This window comes from Podarcis tiliguerta (genome assembly GCF_965153285.1).
Source record: "Podarcis tiliguerta genome assembly, chromosome: 1".
Taxonomy (NCBI): domain Eukaryota; kingdom Metazoa; phylum Chordata; class Lepidosauria; order Squamata; family Lacertidae; genus Podarcis; species Podarcis tiliguerta.
Window position 1 is genome coordinate 116384482 of NC_139534.1, and position 17574 is coordinate 116402055.

The 17574-nt window shown below is 44.8% G+C and overlaps 1 long non-coding RNA gene across 2 annotated transcripts in view; it reads left to right on the forward strand.

Moving 5' to 3' along the window:
* The first annotated feature begins 3314 nt into the window (after positions 1-3314).
* Positions 3315-17574, forward strand: part of LOC310677901 — a 92657-nt gene continuing 78397 nt past the window's right edge. For both annotated transcript variants that reach the window (XR_014511500.1, XR_014511501.1), the window contains exon 1: positions 3315-3990. This is a non-coding gene — a long non-coding RNA (uncharacterized lncRNA). The remainder of the gene's footprint in view (positions 3991-17574) is intronic.

Genomic DNA, 17574 nt, shown 5'->3' on the forward strand with positions numbered 1-17574 from the left:
CCTTAAAAAAAAAATACTGTTCCATATAAAGAAAAGTACATCTACCCCTAATTTTAGCCATCAGAAATGGTTCAAACTGAAAGCAGATTTTCTAAGCTGCACTGACGAATTTCCAAATGTGTCTGCTTTAACCAGTTTGGTCTGTGATCACTGTATGCAAAGTTCCTTCTTCTCCCCCACCGCTCACCGCACCCTTTCCCTCTGGTAAAGATAGCGACGCTTAACTGGATGGTCTCTCTTAATGCAAGATGCTGATTAATAAAATGTGTTATAATAGGTGAGACATGCTCTTTAAGGCTTTCAAAGCTTTGTAGTCACCCATTAATTCAAGTGCAAATTGAAATATGGTTACATTCTGTGGAAATAAAGTGACTCAGACTTCAAGGATCCCCATTTTACTTACACTTATGAAGTTTGAGATAATTCACCACAGACAGAGCAACAGCAGCTACAGAGGGGATCAATTTGGCCATTCCCTCAGCCCCTCCCTCTCTTAAAGCTTCATATCTTTTTCTAGAAGAGAAACAAAGCCCTGATCTTCTCCCAACTTTTTGGTTTCAGCAATGGTTTTCTAGCTCTTTCCTTCTACAAATCAGTTACACCTGAACAAGTCAAGAAAATCAGGGTACATTTACAGCGGATTGAAAGCCAAAGATTTTTCAGTGTTTCTTTGGATAGAAAGCAACCCTACGGATTTCAGATACAAAAGTTTGAAACGTGTTCTCCTTAAAAAACCCCACAAAAAACCAAACACACACACACAAACCAGGTCCACATTTTTGAATCAGGTCAAAATTTTAAATTTTGTAACCAGTTGTGCTACAGATGAGGTCATTGAGAATACCATGAGGCCAAAACTATGTTCCAGCAGCAGCAACAAGGTGGACAAGAGAGAAGGCTGCTTCTTTGTTAGACCCCCAAAGCCCTCCTGACAGAACTTGCCATTCCAAAGATCCCTGGAGTTTGTCAGGTATTCCAAGTCCACACAAATGCCAGTAACTCCCAGGGATTTTTGAATGGAAAAGTTCCTGCTGGCGAGGCTTAAGAGCCTAAAGAAGACCTGAAGGATAACCTTTCCCTTTCTGCATGCACTTTCCTGCTTCTGGGAGTTGTTGCTTCAGGACAGGCCTGAACTTATTTATAAACTGTGCCAAAATGTAAAGGGCCAGATTCACATATGTTTTTGCATGAGCAGAAGCAAGTGTAATAAGTTTTGCTAGGGTAACAAGACTTCCTTTTCTCTTTCCCCCATACCCCCTGCAAACGCTCCTCAAATGTGCTAAGTATGACTATCTTTGGATACCATTCTAAGTTTGTAAAAAAGCGTAGCCTAGTCTCTAAAAACCTCAAATCCTCTCATTGTAGAAAACGAGTTGGTGTCATGCTGTGTGTATACATTTATAGAGTTTATTTGCAAGCTACAATTTAATCAAGGTGGACCGATAAGTAGATCTGGTTCATTGTGTTTACCTGCAAACACAATTCACTTTTAAAAAAAGAAAAGAAGTGTGCCTGCGTAAGCTAGAGTATATTGGAATCCAGAGAACATATAAGCAAATAAATGCACTGACGATAATAAGAATGGAATAGTCCGTGTTGATGCTTGCAATTTACTTGGAATAGGCACATTTAAAGCATATCAGGTCCTCTGGCTGAATTTTGCATTACACAACTTGTGGTCCACCACAGACATATTAAAATGATATCACTCTTCCCACCCTCCCAAATTTTCTCAGCCTTTCCCATTTCACTGTCTTTCATTCGGATGAAGCCCCTACTCCTCCTGTTCAGTCATGAATCTAGATTACTGTGGTAGGATCTGAATCTTCTGCAGATTCTCAGTATCCAGTGAGCCGATTAGATAAATGAAGCAATGCTCTTATTTTTAACTCAGTCCAACAAGAAAGGAAAGGGCTGAAACCCACACAGGCTTTCCCATTTGTGTGTGGCCATTTAATAATGTCACGTTGCCCATGAGCACAAGGCAGCTCAAGCTTCAGTCCAATGCTCACTGACTCAATGACTGGCATACTCTGTGGCAGCAGTGGAGAACATCCAGGCTTCCCCATTCAGCCCACCCAGCTGCTTTGCCCAAGACAAGCTCACCATGTCAGATGTTGGCAGGCACCAGGCTTGCAAGAACTGATGAACAGCTGATCATTGGTGGTTGAAAAGCAAAGGACACATTGCAAGGGCCAACAATCAGCTGATTGCTGGCACAAAGTGGGGTCACCTAATGTCATCCTCCCTGGATGTCATCATGACAGCAGGCAACCGACAGGTGAGCAGCCCCTCCCACCTGTCAAAGCTGGCCCCAGTATGTGTGCGAATGAGATAAGGATCTGGCCAGCACTCAGGATCCAGTTCCTCACCCCTATGGCTTTGGAATCAGCGGGGGGTTGTTCCAAATAAACATGGATACATCTGGGCTCAGTGGGCTGGTTCTGATGTCCCACCCGCTCACATGGAGGCAGCAGAGAGATGTTTCCATTGAAAAGGGGGAGATCCCCTTTTTGTTTTTGTTTTATTAATAATTTAGAAAACCCAGCTCCTTTAAGCACGCAGCAATGAAAGGGTCAAAGCCATAGTATTAACAGAACCCTCCCGAGGACAAATGTTGTTTACAGTATATGTTTAAAATAATATTCCTGGCTAGTAGGACTTTCCCCTTAGGATAGTGCAATTACAACAGTAACAGAGGATTAATTAAAGCCTTTCCCACAGGTGTTGCTGGAGATCTGGAATCGGCCAAACGGGGATACATTACTAACTTGGCACAGGGGTGAACAGACCAGAAGCCGCTGACAATAATTACTGAGGCAGAAGGGTTGGGTTGAGCCTCTTTGCCTCCTCCGCCTCCTCTCTCGTCCTTGCTTTGTTTATCTGATTTTGATTAATACCTTCATTTCGTAAGATACAATGCCAAAGAGGCACAATAGATCCCTCCTTTTGTGTGTGTGTGTGTGTGTGAGAGAGAGAGAGAGAGAGATAGAGAGAGAGAAAGAAAGAAAGAAAGAAAGAAAGAAAGAAAGAAAGAAAGAAAGAAAGAAAGAAAGACCAGTCCTTCCAATGCTGAAACCAATAAGGAAGGAATTTCTTCCTGATCATCTTAAGGAGTGCCTGTTTCCAACACCTGCATTTAAGGAACATTGCTCCACTTTCCCAAAGGCTTTCTCTCAGGGAAGGAAGGCACAGTTTAGGATTCCCCCACCCACAAATCCCTCTGAATACTTGGCACTCCAGGGTTCAGGCGCTGAGCCTCAGGCTAACATTGATCTGCCAATGTGCTTGAATCATCCGGTGAAGTGATCTGTTTTGCTGGCCTCTTTGTTAGGGTGCCAGCCTACGCGGAGACGCGATGGTTTTAGCAGGTCAGGGCTGATGCGCTGAGGAACCAGCCATAGGGCAGGGAGTTGGTCCTTCCACCCCTTTGATGGCATCGTTTGGATGGCTTTAAAAGGGGATTCGACGAATTCTTTGGGGAGGAGCGATCAGTCCATGGACGCTTGCCATGATGGATTTATGAACCCTCCAAGTCCAGAGGCAGAATGTCTCTGAATATCCACCACAGCGGGAGAACGCTGCTGCCTTCAAGCCATGCTGGTGGGCTTCCTAGAGGCATCTAGCTGGTCCCTGCAGAAAGCAGGATACTGAACAGAGATGGGCCTTCGAGAGAGCTTTTCTTAAATTATCATTTGAGTGTGGAGACTTGACACGCTAGAATTACATAAGATTCACATGAACACAAGTGAATAATATGAAATAATTCTGAGGATTTTTTTACATGCGTGCATAAGAGCCTTGCTTGGTCAGGCCAAAAGCCCTTCTAGTCCAGCGACCTCTTCTCATGGTGGCAAACCACTGTGCCTGGTAGCAGGCCTCTTATTTCTCGTTGGTAGCTCAGGGCCTTTCCAGTGGTGGCACCCCTTCTCTGGAATTCCATCAGTAGACAAGCTCTCCCTGTACTGCTGCTGATCTTTTCAGTGCCGGGTAAGGGCCTTTTTTATTTGCTGAAACTTTTAAAATGAATTGATGCAATTTTATCTTATTGATTTGGGTTCTAAGTGACCAAATATAGCTACTGTTGATCATGGTTTGTACTGTTCTACTGATGTTCTACTGTGGTTTCAGTGAGATGATTGGTACTAAATATATCTTATCAGCAGAGTTGGCCTATGTAAATAATGTTTCGATGTAAATCATTCGGGATTATTAAGAACTTTAAGTGAATTTGTTTTCTCACCCTAAACCCATGATGCAAATAACAAGGTGGTGGAAAGTTGTATTTTGTTGGCACTGGGAGTGGACCTATATCTAACTGGGTCTGGAATACCTAAGGGGATGTCTCTGGCTTTGTGTTCCATGGTTATCTTTGAGATCAAATTAGGGTGCATCCATAACAATGTTGTCTGTGAAATGTGTTGCAATATTGAGGGTGTGTAAAACGTAACAGCTTCAGTGGTTGCCCCACACTTGTGGGACTCTGGTTCCTTTGAAGATATGCCAAATTCCACACCTATATAATTCCACCTAAAGTGGCTAGCTGTAGGGTGGTGTAATATTATGTGATATACTTTCCCACTTCTGATGCACAAATGGCCCATTATTTTGGTAAGGATGTGTGTGATGCAAAGAGGTAGAAAATTATATTTGGCTCTATAGGAAGAAAAGCAGGTAATTGGATGTGCACTGCAATGAAATACAGACGATGGGTTTTGGAGGGTGGGCATTATATGAATGTGGTGTACAACTAGCATTCAGATCTGCATGGTACTGCTGTGAGAGACGCCTGGTGGGCATTCAGATAGGGAACATGATGTACAATTCAGCCCACTGCGCATTACAATACTGCAGAGAATTATGCATACATCTATACATATGTTTTTTTGATTGCCGCCTTTCCATAGTTCAAACCATGCTCAAGGCACCTTACAACATGAAGAAAAAAATAAATACATAATCACAACAAAAGTAGTAATAAACAATAAATAAAACATGAAAAATACTCAACCAAATCAAACAATTTCCACAGAAATCATCATCATCATCATCAGAGCGATAATCCTCCCAAACAGAACACCCCAAAACAATACCCCAGTCCAATTATGCAGCAATTCAGGCCTTGCATCAGATTTTGCAGATAAGTGTACAGTGCGTGTGGTGCCAGAAATAGATGGAAAATTGGAAATATCTCAGGAAAGGAAGAAACATGGACAGCATTCACACATTGTGTTATCTGGACTGGCACAGCATGAATAAGCAGGAATGAACAGCAGCAAAATTTGGATTCGCACCCTCCCCTCTCCTTCAACTCCTGAACAGCTGCTTCCACTTTTTCTCAACCACGGTTTGTTGTGTTGTATGGACAGACAAACTGTGCTCAGCTACATTTGGCCAACCAGACAACTTCAAACAGTGGTTTACAAAGCTGGCTTGTCTAAAGTGCCCCTTGTTTAAGATTATCCACAATTCTGGGTTCCGACAGCTCAGCACACTGTGGTTAATCAGATGCCGAAGCTTTCAAACTCCTCCCAGCTGTGCAGGAGGAAGAGACAGGAGTAAGGGAGCCAGTGTGGTGTAGTGGTTAAGAGCGGTAGACTCGTAATCTGGTGAACCGGGTTCGCTTCCCTGCTCCTCCACATGCAGCTGCTGGTTGACCTTGGGCTAGTCACACTTCTTTGAAGTCTCTCAGCCCCACTCACCTCACAGAGTGTTTGTTGTGGGGGGAGGAAGGGAAAGGAGATTGTTAGCTGCTTTGAGACTCCTTTGGGTAGTGATAAAGCGGGGTATCAAATCCAAACTCCTCCTCCTCCTCTTCTTCTTCTTCTTCTTCTTCTTCTTCTTCTTCTTCTTCTTCTTCTTCTTCGGAGTGTGCAAGCTTGAGTCTCACTGCAGTGTGTTTCTTCCCATTCATATCACCCTATGATTCAGTGCAGGCTTGGGGACCTATGGGCCTCCAGGTGTTATGGGACTCCAACTCTCATCAGCCACAGCCTGATGGCCAGTGGTCAGGGATGATGGGAGTTGTAGTCCAACAACACTGGGAGGACAGCAGGTTTTTCATCCCTGATTTGGCATCATCTGCAACCGCTGCCAGGTTTTGCATCATTAGGTAGCTTTGATTTACCTGGTTGGATGGAATAGGTTTTAATATTTGTTGTTTGTTCTGAATGTCCCATAATCACGCCAGAATTTGTATTCTCTCTCTTCCCCCTCCCCCTCCCCCGCACCCACAAACATGCACAATATTTGAAAAATGAGCCCTATTCCAGCATTCAAAATGAACTTGTGGGCCGGGAGACCATTACCTACTTTTGCTCACTGTATCATTCACTGATTCGACACTAGCTGAACAAGGGCACTCCCCCCCCCCCCAACACAAAGCTTGAAACAAACTTACAGTCTCATGAAAAAGCTAGGCTAGGCTTTGCTTTTTTACTGATACTTTGGATTTTTTCTCAGAGCGTCCTGCTGACTGCAAAAAAATAAAAATCCTAAGTAAAAATAAAAATAAAATCAATATGTACTAGTCCAATAATTCTCGAAGGCACGCATGAATAATAGGACCCAGTACGGAAGGCTGTGTACCATCACATCCCGCAGTTGCCCCCTGATACCTAACTTAGTCTATGTTGTGGACTGGGATTCATATTTGTCCATATAAATCTGTTCTCCAAGGGTCCAATATCTTAAAAAAGATAGTGTTATATACTATTGATTGAGAGTTGTTTTGTGCATATTACAGGCGGTGGGCGGACGACGCAGTTGCTTGGTGGGGTTTCTGCCTCTGATATTCCCCAAGTGATTCTGTTCCTATTCTGCGCATACTGGGAGTTTATGCATGCCCGCTGGCGTCACAAGGATTGGTTACAAAGCTTATGATGTGAGCAGTGGGTGCATTGTGTTTCCAACCTACCTGGACATATATTGAAAGCGCATGTCGCCTGGGCACATCTGGGAAAGATTTCATTGATCACACAGGGACTTTGAATGTGGGCCCTGTTATTTTACGATTTTAGGAAGCATGGCCATAAACCCCCTTCCTGCCACAAGAGCTCCTTGGTCTGCACACAGAGGGGGTGGAAAAACAAAGAGAATAGAGGCAGACAAAGAGAACAGAGGCGGGCGAAGGGAGCTAACAAGTCATCAATTCAACCCTCTGCCATAAAGCTACTTACCCAGTATCTTTTAGCATCCCCAGTAAATTCGTTCTGCGTATTTCTTGAAAATAATCTCCCGGAAAGTAGCTCCCACAACATCCCTAGGTGGCCTGTTGCTGAGAAGCTTCCTTACCTGTATATGCGGATTAAAAAATCGACCCTCCTGCACAAACACTGGTCTGAATGCCTTTGCCTGCTTTACAAAGTCCTGGGCAGAGAAACGAGGGCTTAACTAAAAACACAGAACCCGCTGATTTGTAAGGAGAGGAGACAAAAATGCAGAGTATATATCATGGGCAACGGAGGGCAACTGATAATTCTGTGATTGCGAGGTAAATCTGGAAGGAGGAGCTGTTATCATTGCTGGTAATGTGCACCATTGTGGAGTGGGAAGGAGCATTTCCTGGAAGTCATCTGAGACACCATGGCTGCTCTGTTATCACTGTAGCATCAGCACCAGGGTGGGGCTGCTTGCCAACACCCAGAGATCCATGGCCTTGTCGCTACACTCTCTCCTTGCTGTTGCTAAAGCTAAGCTGAGCAGCCAATGCCATATCATGTCAGTCTTGCTAGCACTGAAACTACATCGATCCAGCCCATTCCAATGTACATATTTTGCTGATGGTGTCGTGGGGCGACGCTGTTCACCAGACCTCCACCCAGTTGAGTTGCTGCACCATGTCAGAAAGGGGAGGGGGAGATTCAAGGCACTGGGGGCAAATACACCAGCAGGCGTGCCAGACTGGCTCCACCAGCAGTGCGCCGACCTCGCCATCACTGTGCCCCGTTCCACCTCTTTATCTTGCCATGAGTCAGTCAGCTGGAGGTCAGGCACATGGCGCAACCCCAGTAACAGTAGCTAACAATTGGTATGGCTTTCTTCCTCAGAGCAGTGGAGCAGATTCAGTCTAATAGGACAGACCAAACGAATAGACATTCGCAAGAGGGATAAACAAGAGGTGGGGTGCTGGTATGGTGTATTTATCCTGGTTTCATTCAGTCTTGTATGATTGCTGGTTTTGTGGGTTTTGGTCTGCCTCTTTTATTTTAGGTATTGTATGGTGGGTTTTGCAATACATTTTGCTGCTGCTGTTGGTTTTTCTTTTCAATATTGTGTGGAAGCGGTCTTATAAGGGTTCTTACTCTAAAAAGGCATTTCAGGGGGGGGGGAATAATCTCAATAATAAAAAAGGAGTAGGCTGGAGGTTAATTTACTTTTTCCACCCTCTTTTCCAGCAGCGGCGTTGGTCCTCTTGCACTGGCCACTCCTCTCCCCCCACCCAAAAAAATGCCTATGGAATAATGGTTTAAATGCCTACAACATCTAAGGCAAAAATAACTAGCGCAAAAATAACTGTTCAATCATATAGGTGTCTACTGAAGGTCAGTGGGACTTACTTAGAGAAGGTTACAGCATTACAGTGTAATTCTACACATGCCTACTCAGAGGTAAATACCATTGTTTTCAGTGGATCTTATTTTAGGTAGCTCTGTACAAAGTAAAAATAAAAAGAATGATAAACCATGACCAGTCTACGTAAACAGTTATCAGCTAGAGGAGCCAATGGACTGACTTGGTATAATGCAACCATCTATGTTCTTATGTTGGATGAAGCACCATGAAACAAAATGGGACTTAATTCTATTCTGAATAGACAAATATGGGATTGCGCTCTTATATTCTAATTGTATTTCCTCCAGATTAAGTGCGTCTGATTTCAGTGGTCTTTCATCCTGTAATCTGAATAGAACATATCACACAATCTTTTCCAAGTTTGCACCTGGGCTCACAGACCAGATTTCCCAAAACTGATCTATAGCACTGAATTTCTGATAATAATAATAATAATAATAATAATAATAATAATAATAATAATAATAATTTATTATTTGTACCCCGCCCATCTGGCTGGGTTTCGCCAGCCACTCTGGGTGGCTCTGATGTGACTGTTGCCAAAATGCCTACATTATTTTTGTATCAATTAGGCACATTAATCAGATTTGCATGAGTGCTCTTCTTTTGCATTTATTGATTCTGCTTTTACTAGTCATGGGCAGAGGGGAGCCCAATCTCCCAACCACTGAAAATTGTGTTTGGCCATCTCGTCTGAGATTTTGGCAAAGAATTTACTCACATGTATTTTTAGCCATAAGGAATATAAACCTTTCTATTCAAAAACAGAAGCTGGGATTCCAGGGATGCCAGAAACTGCATTAAAGCAGTCAGAGTGTATGTACACCTTGAATTGTCTGCTCTGGTGGCTCCCAGGATGGCCACCAGAGATTCTTCCCATCACCTGCTACCTGACCCTATATATCAAGGAGTGAACCTGGGATCTTCTGCATTTATGTGCTGCGCCACTGGGCTAAGGCCCTTCCTCCCTTGGGAAGCTGAATTCTGTGTCACATTTCTGCTCTTTTCTGTTCTCGAACAAGTGCAGAATTCATACAGCCCTGGCTGCAAGCGGTCGCCAGTAGGTGGTGCTGGTTGTTGTTCTAAGAGTCAAAGTGCTCTTTGGCTCATTTACTGTCACATACCTGTGGTAAGCAGCCTTGTGAGCAGACAGATGAGAATTGTAAGAGGTAAGCTTGAGGCAAACGAAACATCTCCCAGAGCTCCAAGACGTAGCCGCCTCTACCTTCTAGCCTACCTTGCTTTGCTTTTCTGTCATAGCTTAGCCATTGGGTTTGGGTGGTTTCCATTTCCTTTTTGACACTGGCAACAGAAGGAACTCAAAACCCCAAACAAGGAAGCATTCCATATATTTACAGGGGATCGGATCTCACCAGTGGAAGGACATTGAAGATATTTGGAAGGAAGATAAAGCTTATCAATGACTGTGTCTCCACAGTAATGTTTCTCAATACCAGCTTCTGGAAACCAAGGGAGAGGGGAGAGAATACTCTTGTCCTTCTTAAGGGTTTGCCTTGGAGGCATCTGGTTAATCACTGTGAGAACAGGATGATGGAGTTGATGGCCCCTTGGCCTGATGACCCAGCAGGCTAGTTTTTGTGTGTAGAGGAATTCCTGAACCAAAGTACTGAATGCTCCCTGCTATTACATAACCACATGCCCACTAACCACTAACCACTGCCCTGATAGCAACACTGAACACCATTCATCAGCCATACTTCACCAAAAAACACACTTCACTTTATCTGTAGATGGGGCAGGTGCATGCACACAACCCCCACCTATGGGGCCTTCACATGTCCAATCAGCGTTCCCAGTTATGGTGCCATTTCACTTAGAAACCCTCTTCAGACCTTTGTGCTAAATACACAAGGGTTTGATGAGAGAGAAGTCTTTGCACCCAGGGATGTTGCCTCCTACCAGAACACAAGATATTTTCACCTTCTCACCCTCCAAAACCCATCCATCTGTTTTATACCGCTTTTCAATTGTGCAACATGCCCAAATTCCTAAAAGCATCAATGAAAAATAATGCATAATAATTAAAGGGGAGCAATGCAGAAAAGCACTTTAAAAAAAAGCCAGATCATAAGTACATAAGCAAAGTGCCCCACATTCTTCTTAGGTAATATATGGAAGCTTCAGTCATATGGGGAATCCCCCCCCCCTCAATAATGCTGTTCCTTCCTCTACCACTGCATTCACCCCACCTAATGACTCGAGAATGATGCAACTGCAGATTTTTCATATCTTATGAAACCAACCTATGAATTGACCACAGGGAGGTGGTTATTTGGTGGCTACTGTGCCGCCACAGAAACTCACTCACCCACTGTGTCTTTCTGCAAGAGCAGCAAGATATCAGGCGTGTTTGTGTGAGAAATGAAATGAGGGGTGTGAAATGAGTGTGTTTGTGTGGAGAGGGTTGGAGAGAAGATGCAAATGTGCTTTGGAGCCACGAGGCATCGTGCCTTGGAAGTGAGGTGGGAAGAAGGACGGGCATGGAAAGATGCCAGGCAACTCCCAAACAGGACTTCCTTTAACCTTTTGCCAGAATTTGGAAGTGGGTTAACAACATAGCCAGGCCATTGGTCCATCTACTCTAGCATCCTGCTCTCACACTGGCCAACCAGATGTCTCTGGGAAACGTGCAGACAGGATGCAAGCCCAAGAACACTCTGTCCTCCTGCGGTTTCCAGCAATTGGTATTCAGAAGCATTACTGCATCCAACTCTGGCAGAACCTAGCTATCATGGCTAGTGGCCTTTGATAGCCTTCTCCTTCATGAATTTATCCCATCCTCTTCTAAAGCCATCTAAAGCGTCTCTAACCCCAGATACCACTGTATTTGGAAATCTGACCCCACTTGCGGTCTTCTTGTTCCGGTTCTGATTCAAAATGCACCTCACAGATTCTCTTGCAGCCTTCACCCTAGGAAGGAGGCCCCCCTTGGCTTGCACACCTGCTTCAGGGGAAACAGATATTTCCTGAGGGCTTTACTCCTGCAGAAGAACAGGGCAGTGTCACTGCAGAGTGATACAATGCCTTGGACATTGTGGTAATTGTAAATGATTTCTCATATCTAGCCGTTTGGCATGGGGACCACACCACGGCACAGAAGACCAGCCTGGTCCCCTGTAGTGAGCAGGTGGATCTAAGCTGCATTTAAATTTCCCAGAATGCATTGCATCACTATTGCACATACAGTGGTACCTCGGGTGAAGTACTTAATTCGTACTGTTCTTAACCTGAAGCACCACTTTAGCTAATGGAGCCTCCCGCTGCTGCCGCACCACCAGAGCACGATTTCTGTTCTCATCCTGAAGCAAGAGTTAGCGGAGTCTTTAACCTGAAGCGTATGTAACCCGAGTGAACCAGTGGCCTTCTACATACATCTAAAACTCTGTTGCTCAGCTCTGGAGGTGCAGAGAATGAACAGCAGTCCATTCTTCCACCCAATCTAAACATTTATGTCCCGTTCAAAGAGGCCATGTTTGCTGCAATGAATATCCTAGAGTGGACGGTCGATGTAAAATAAATGCAGGGCGATGTGTCTGCAGAAGCTGGGTGCCATGTGTCACGATGAGTTTCCGAGTTTTGCCGACCTGATCTGCACAATCTGGAGAGGAGAAGGGGGGTAGGGGTGGAGAAGGTATCACTTGGTATCATTCTGTCTTCAGTGGAGCTATAAAATAAATGGCTGCATGGCTGCAAGCTATAATTGGTGCCACATGGCTTAAAGCCAAGCTTGCTTGCTTTCTCAAGGCAAAGTCTTTCGGATGCCTGGCTTTGATGGGATTTGGCCGGAGATGGTAGAGAGAGGGAAAAGCGCCGAAGTGTGAGCTAGGGGGACAAGGACTTCAGGAGTTCTTCCCCCTCCCCTAGCAAAGCCTTCACCTCTGGTGATCACGGGACTCCAGGAAGCAGCACCTTCCATGACGTGCCGCTGTTGAGCAGCGAGGAGCCAAAGTGCAGCGGCTGTTGTTTCCCAGGCAGAAATGGTTCGGCAGGAAGCCAGTTCTTAATCACACAGCCACATCATATCATTACGGAGCGTCACTCGGCGCAACCACTTGCTGCACACCCTGCACCTCTGCAGCATGATGCTGGCTTCCTGCCAGTGGTTTAGAGAAAGGGGGGGGGGAGAGAGAAAGCTGCTATCGGCTTATATAATTGCTTCCCCTGATGAAACAACCCACTGAAATGGCAGGGCTAAAGAGGGAGGGAGAGCTACAAGACCACAAAGTTCCCAGACTTCCAAGTCCAGATCTATTAAGCACCAATTAAACTGCTGGCCAGCTTTAGATGTCCACCACAATTGAACTCTATTGTCAGCTTTGCTGGCAGGCTTAGCACAGAGGCCAAGGGGAAAATGTGCAGAAGAACTAAGACTGTTTCTCTCTTGCTCTCTTGCTCTCTGAGCAAAGTTTGGCAAAAGTGAGAAAACTGGTACAGCTGCGCTCCTTGTGTGTAATACAGCACAATTCAGGGCTGTGTAAATATATATTTAATATACAGTGGTACCTCGGGTTGGTGCCTGGCGTGCTCTGGTCCATGGGGTCACGAAGAGTCGGACACGACTAAACGACTAAACAACAACAACACCTCAGGTTAAGAACTTAATTTGTTCTGGAGGTCTGTTCTTAACCTGAAATTGTTCTTAACCTGAAGCACCACTTTAGCTAATGGGGCCTCCTGCTGCCGCCACACCGACGGAGCACAATTTCTGTTCTTATGCTGAAGCAAAGTTCATAACCCGAGGTAATATTTCTGGGTTAGCAGAGTCTGTAACCTGAAGCGTATGCATCCTGAAGCGTACGTAACCTGAGGTACCACTGTATATAGTGTTACACAATAGCATTGGTTTGGCTATATGGCAGGCATTCCAGACTTCGTACAGAGAAGGAAGAGGGGTCACACTTTCAACAAACTTATGGAATAAACACATCTTAATGCCTTTGTATTTTCAGGGTCAAACATCCTGCTTGTAATGCACTGGGCTAAGGGTGCCACTTGCTAAATTTGCAAGGGCATAAATAGAGCTGGACTAAGCTGGATAGGGAATACTTTTTAAATCTGGCTTGGCAGCAGAATTTAATATCTGGGGTTGTTGTTTTTCCTTTTCTAAAATCTGTATATTAATGTTTAAGGGAAAGTCTTTGTAGCATAACAGAGTTCAGGTCAGATAAGAGGGAGCTTCAGTGTCACAATCTCAAATACTTATCAATACATCCAAGATAACTTTTGTTTGACAGGGTAGGAGCAGTGGCGGAGCTTCATGCTCCGGTACCGGGGGGCGGAGAGCAGGTGGGGGCAGGGTGCATGTCATGGGGGCGAGGCGGCCAGCATAGGGGTGGGGGTGGAGCAGCCGCGATGGCACCCTGCCGGGATCGCGCTGCCAGGGGCGGTGCGCTCCCCCCGCACACCTCTTCCTCCAACAGTGGGTGGGAGAACAGAAATGCTCTGCTGCTTCAGACCATCTGGCCCAGGGATGGCTAACCAGTGGTGTTCTTGGAGTCCATTTCCCATCAGCCTTAGGAAGATGGAAGTTGTAGTCCAGGCATAGGCAAACTCGGCCTTCCAGATGCTTTGAGACTACAATTCCCATCATCCCTGACCACTGGTCCTGTTAGCTCAGGATGATGGGAGTTGTAGTCCCAAAATGTCTGGAGAGCCGAGTTTGCCTATGCCTGTTGTAGTCCAACAACCTCAGAGAGCCACAGGTTAGTGAGCCCTGATCTAGTCAAATATTTTATCTTCTGACTGATGTCTGCAGTAAACCGACAGGGGACATAGGGTTCACACAAGTACACTGCATCTAAAACATGGACATTGTCTTTTTTAATCGTGACTAAAAGCAACTAACAATTCATTAATCCATGAACCACCTAAGTGATTAGCTTTCACTATATCTTATAAATACTGTATGAATACAGTAGGTTCATAATTTGCTGTACATATAAGTATTTTTTTTGTGTCAGTCCTACGCTTATCAGTTTCATTAGGTGACATTGAGTTACTGCAAGGGGGGGGGGAATCCCCATTCATACACAATGAAACAGCTGAAAGCAATTTCTTTCCTACTTAGGTCCAATTTCACACAGGATGTATTTAACCCCAATTTTTGCAGATAATCTAGGGGAACATATAATGTGAGAACCATATCAGACAGATCAGTGGTCTGTTTCTGAGATTCCTAATGTTAGGAGACACAGGTCATCATTTTAGTCCCCTTTCCTTAAGCAAGCCTCTGTGTTCATGCTACAAATATATATTGGCTTTATCGCGGGTATTTCAGTGTGGTGCTGAGGTTTTTCAGAGATGCCTAGGCATCTTCTGAAACTACAGTTCCCATGAATCCCTGAGAGGGAATAGAAAGCTAAAACAGTTTTACCCTCAGAGATGTGGCTGTGCTGGTTGTGGAAGACTTCATTTGCTATGTAAACTTGTGTGGACACCTCATGTGGTGGGGAAAATAGGCATTTTTTGCATTATTTGATAACTTTGGGCATAGTAAGTACCGGACAAAAGATCCATTTAGGATCCCAATTTGGTGCTTTGGATACTGGCCAGAGTCAGGAGGCTTCATAGTTTACCTTGAGTCTGAACCAGGACGCAAGTTCAGGAAAACCAAAGCTTCATGCTTTCCATTCCCAGAATGGTTTAACCAGTGCTTTTTTTCGGGGGTGGGGTACACAGGGCTACACATACCCCTAAACATTTTGTGAATCTAAGTTTGGCCTCATTGAGGGGCAGTATCTCAATATGAGTAGGAAAATGAGAGTACCCCCTAAGCATTCTTTAAGAAAAAAGCGCTGGGTTTAACAATCAAACCCTCTTCACAGGGAACTCTGGGAATTGTAGCTCTGTGAGGGGAACAGGGGCCTCTAACAACTCTCAGCACCCTTAATAAACTACAGCTCCCAGAATCCTTAGGGGGAAGCCATGATTGCATAAAAAGTGGTATCATAGTGCTTTAAATGTTGTGAATGTAGCCCAGGGTTCCAGAATGCTGGACCCCAGAACTCTCAAAAAAGTTTATGGAACAAAGAGTGCTCATCTGTATGTACTGTAGCTGTCAGCAAGGAAAGTACTCTAAAATAAACCTCTTCATTTAAGAACCATAGTCTCGGTCCCTGTTTTGATTTTGAAGAATCCTGGCCCTCTGAACTGAGTTCTTCTCTGGGAGCCAACACATTTTCACAGTCCCAGTAAACCATGGTTTGGCTTACCATGTCTTGCAAGCCACAACATTCATGGAGGATAAGGCTGGCTATTAGTCATAATGGCTAAATAAGAACACAAGAAGAGCCTACTGGATCAGGCCCATCTAGTCCAGCATCCTGCTGTTGTTGTTGTTGTTATTATTATTATTATTATTATTATTATTATTATTATTATTATTATATTTAACTTTCTCTACCACGCTTCACCCTGTTTATATTGTAAACAGGGCAGTTTACAATATAAAAAACAACAACATGCATAACAAACAAAACCAATAATCCCCAGCCCGAAACACACAGTTAAAAATGCTAGAGATGGTTTAATTAACCAAGGACCTGGAAGAAGAGGAATGTTTTGCCTGGCCTGGCACCTAAAGATATGTAACGAAGGAGCCAGGCGAGCCTCCTGGGAATGAGCATTCCGCAAACAGGGAGCCACCACAGAAAAGGCCCTGTTCTCACAGCGGCTGACCAGATGTCTGCAGGAAATTCTCAAGCAGGACCTGAGCACAAGAGCGTTCTTCCCACCACTCCCATGATTCCCAGCAGCTGGTATTCATAAACATTACTGCCTTTGACTGTGGAGACAGAGCATAGTCATCATGGCTGGTAGCCATTGATAGCTTTATCAATTTGTCTAATCCTTTTTAAAGCCAGCCAAGTTGGAGGCCATCTCTGCCCTCTCTGGGAGTGAGTTCCCAAGTTTAACTGTGCCCTTGAATACCAATTACTGGGAGAATAGCAATCGGAGAGGGCTGTTGCCTGCGTGTCCTACTTTTTTGGTCTTTTGAGAGGCATCAGACTGGAAAATGGAAACCCAAGGCTGGACTAGATAGTTCTGTTCCACCAGGATGTTAGTGGGGAGTCTCCCCCACCCTTGTCTTTTCAAAGTTCCTCTGCGTCCGCTACCAGCGATGCATCTTTCTAGTTTGTTTGTTGATTTAAAATATTTCTAATCATGCCTTTCCATGAATCATGCCCAAGGCAGCCATCATCAATAATATATACAGAAATGTCAATGAAGCCATTGAACAATTACAAACAGCAGCAATAAAAACCAATAAACAAACAAGCAGGGTTAAAGCATTACAGAAGAGTAGGTACATTATTAATAAAACAATGCAAAACTGTAGCGAGAACAGCATGTCAGAATAAAAGCTAATAATCTTTCAGGCCAGAAACCCCTCTGCCTAAACAGGAAAGTTTTTACATAGAAGTAAAGAAGAAATCAGTTAGGGGTAGCAGTGGGGATGTATCTGGGGAGAATATTCCACTTTTGTGGGGCTGCCACGGAAAAGACCCTCTCTCTGGTTCTTGCAAACACAGCTTAGAAAATGGTGCAATAGCAAGTCAGGTTATATTTTGCTTAGTTGCCATTTTGCTGAGCTAATCTAGACACACATTGCCTCCCTCAAAATTCTGTAAAGGTAAAGGTACCCCTGCCCGTACAGGCCAGTCTTGACAGACTCTAGGGTTGTGTGCCCATCTCACTCAAGAGGCCGGGGGCCAGCGCTGTCCGAAGACACTTCTGGGTCACGTGGCCAGCGTGACATCGCTGCTCTGGCGAGCCAGAGCCACACACGGAAACGCCATTTACCTTCCCGCTAGTAAGTGGTCCCTATTTATCTACTTGCACCCGGAGGTGCTTTCGAACTGCTAGGTTGGCAGGCGCTGGGACCGAACAACGGGAGCGCATCCCGCCACGGGGATTCGAACCGCTGACCTTTCAATCGGCAAGCCCTAGGTGCTGAGGCTTTTACCCACAGCGCCACCC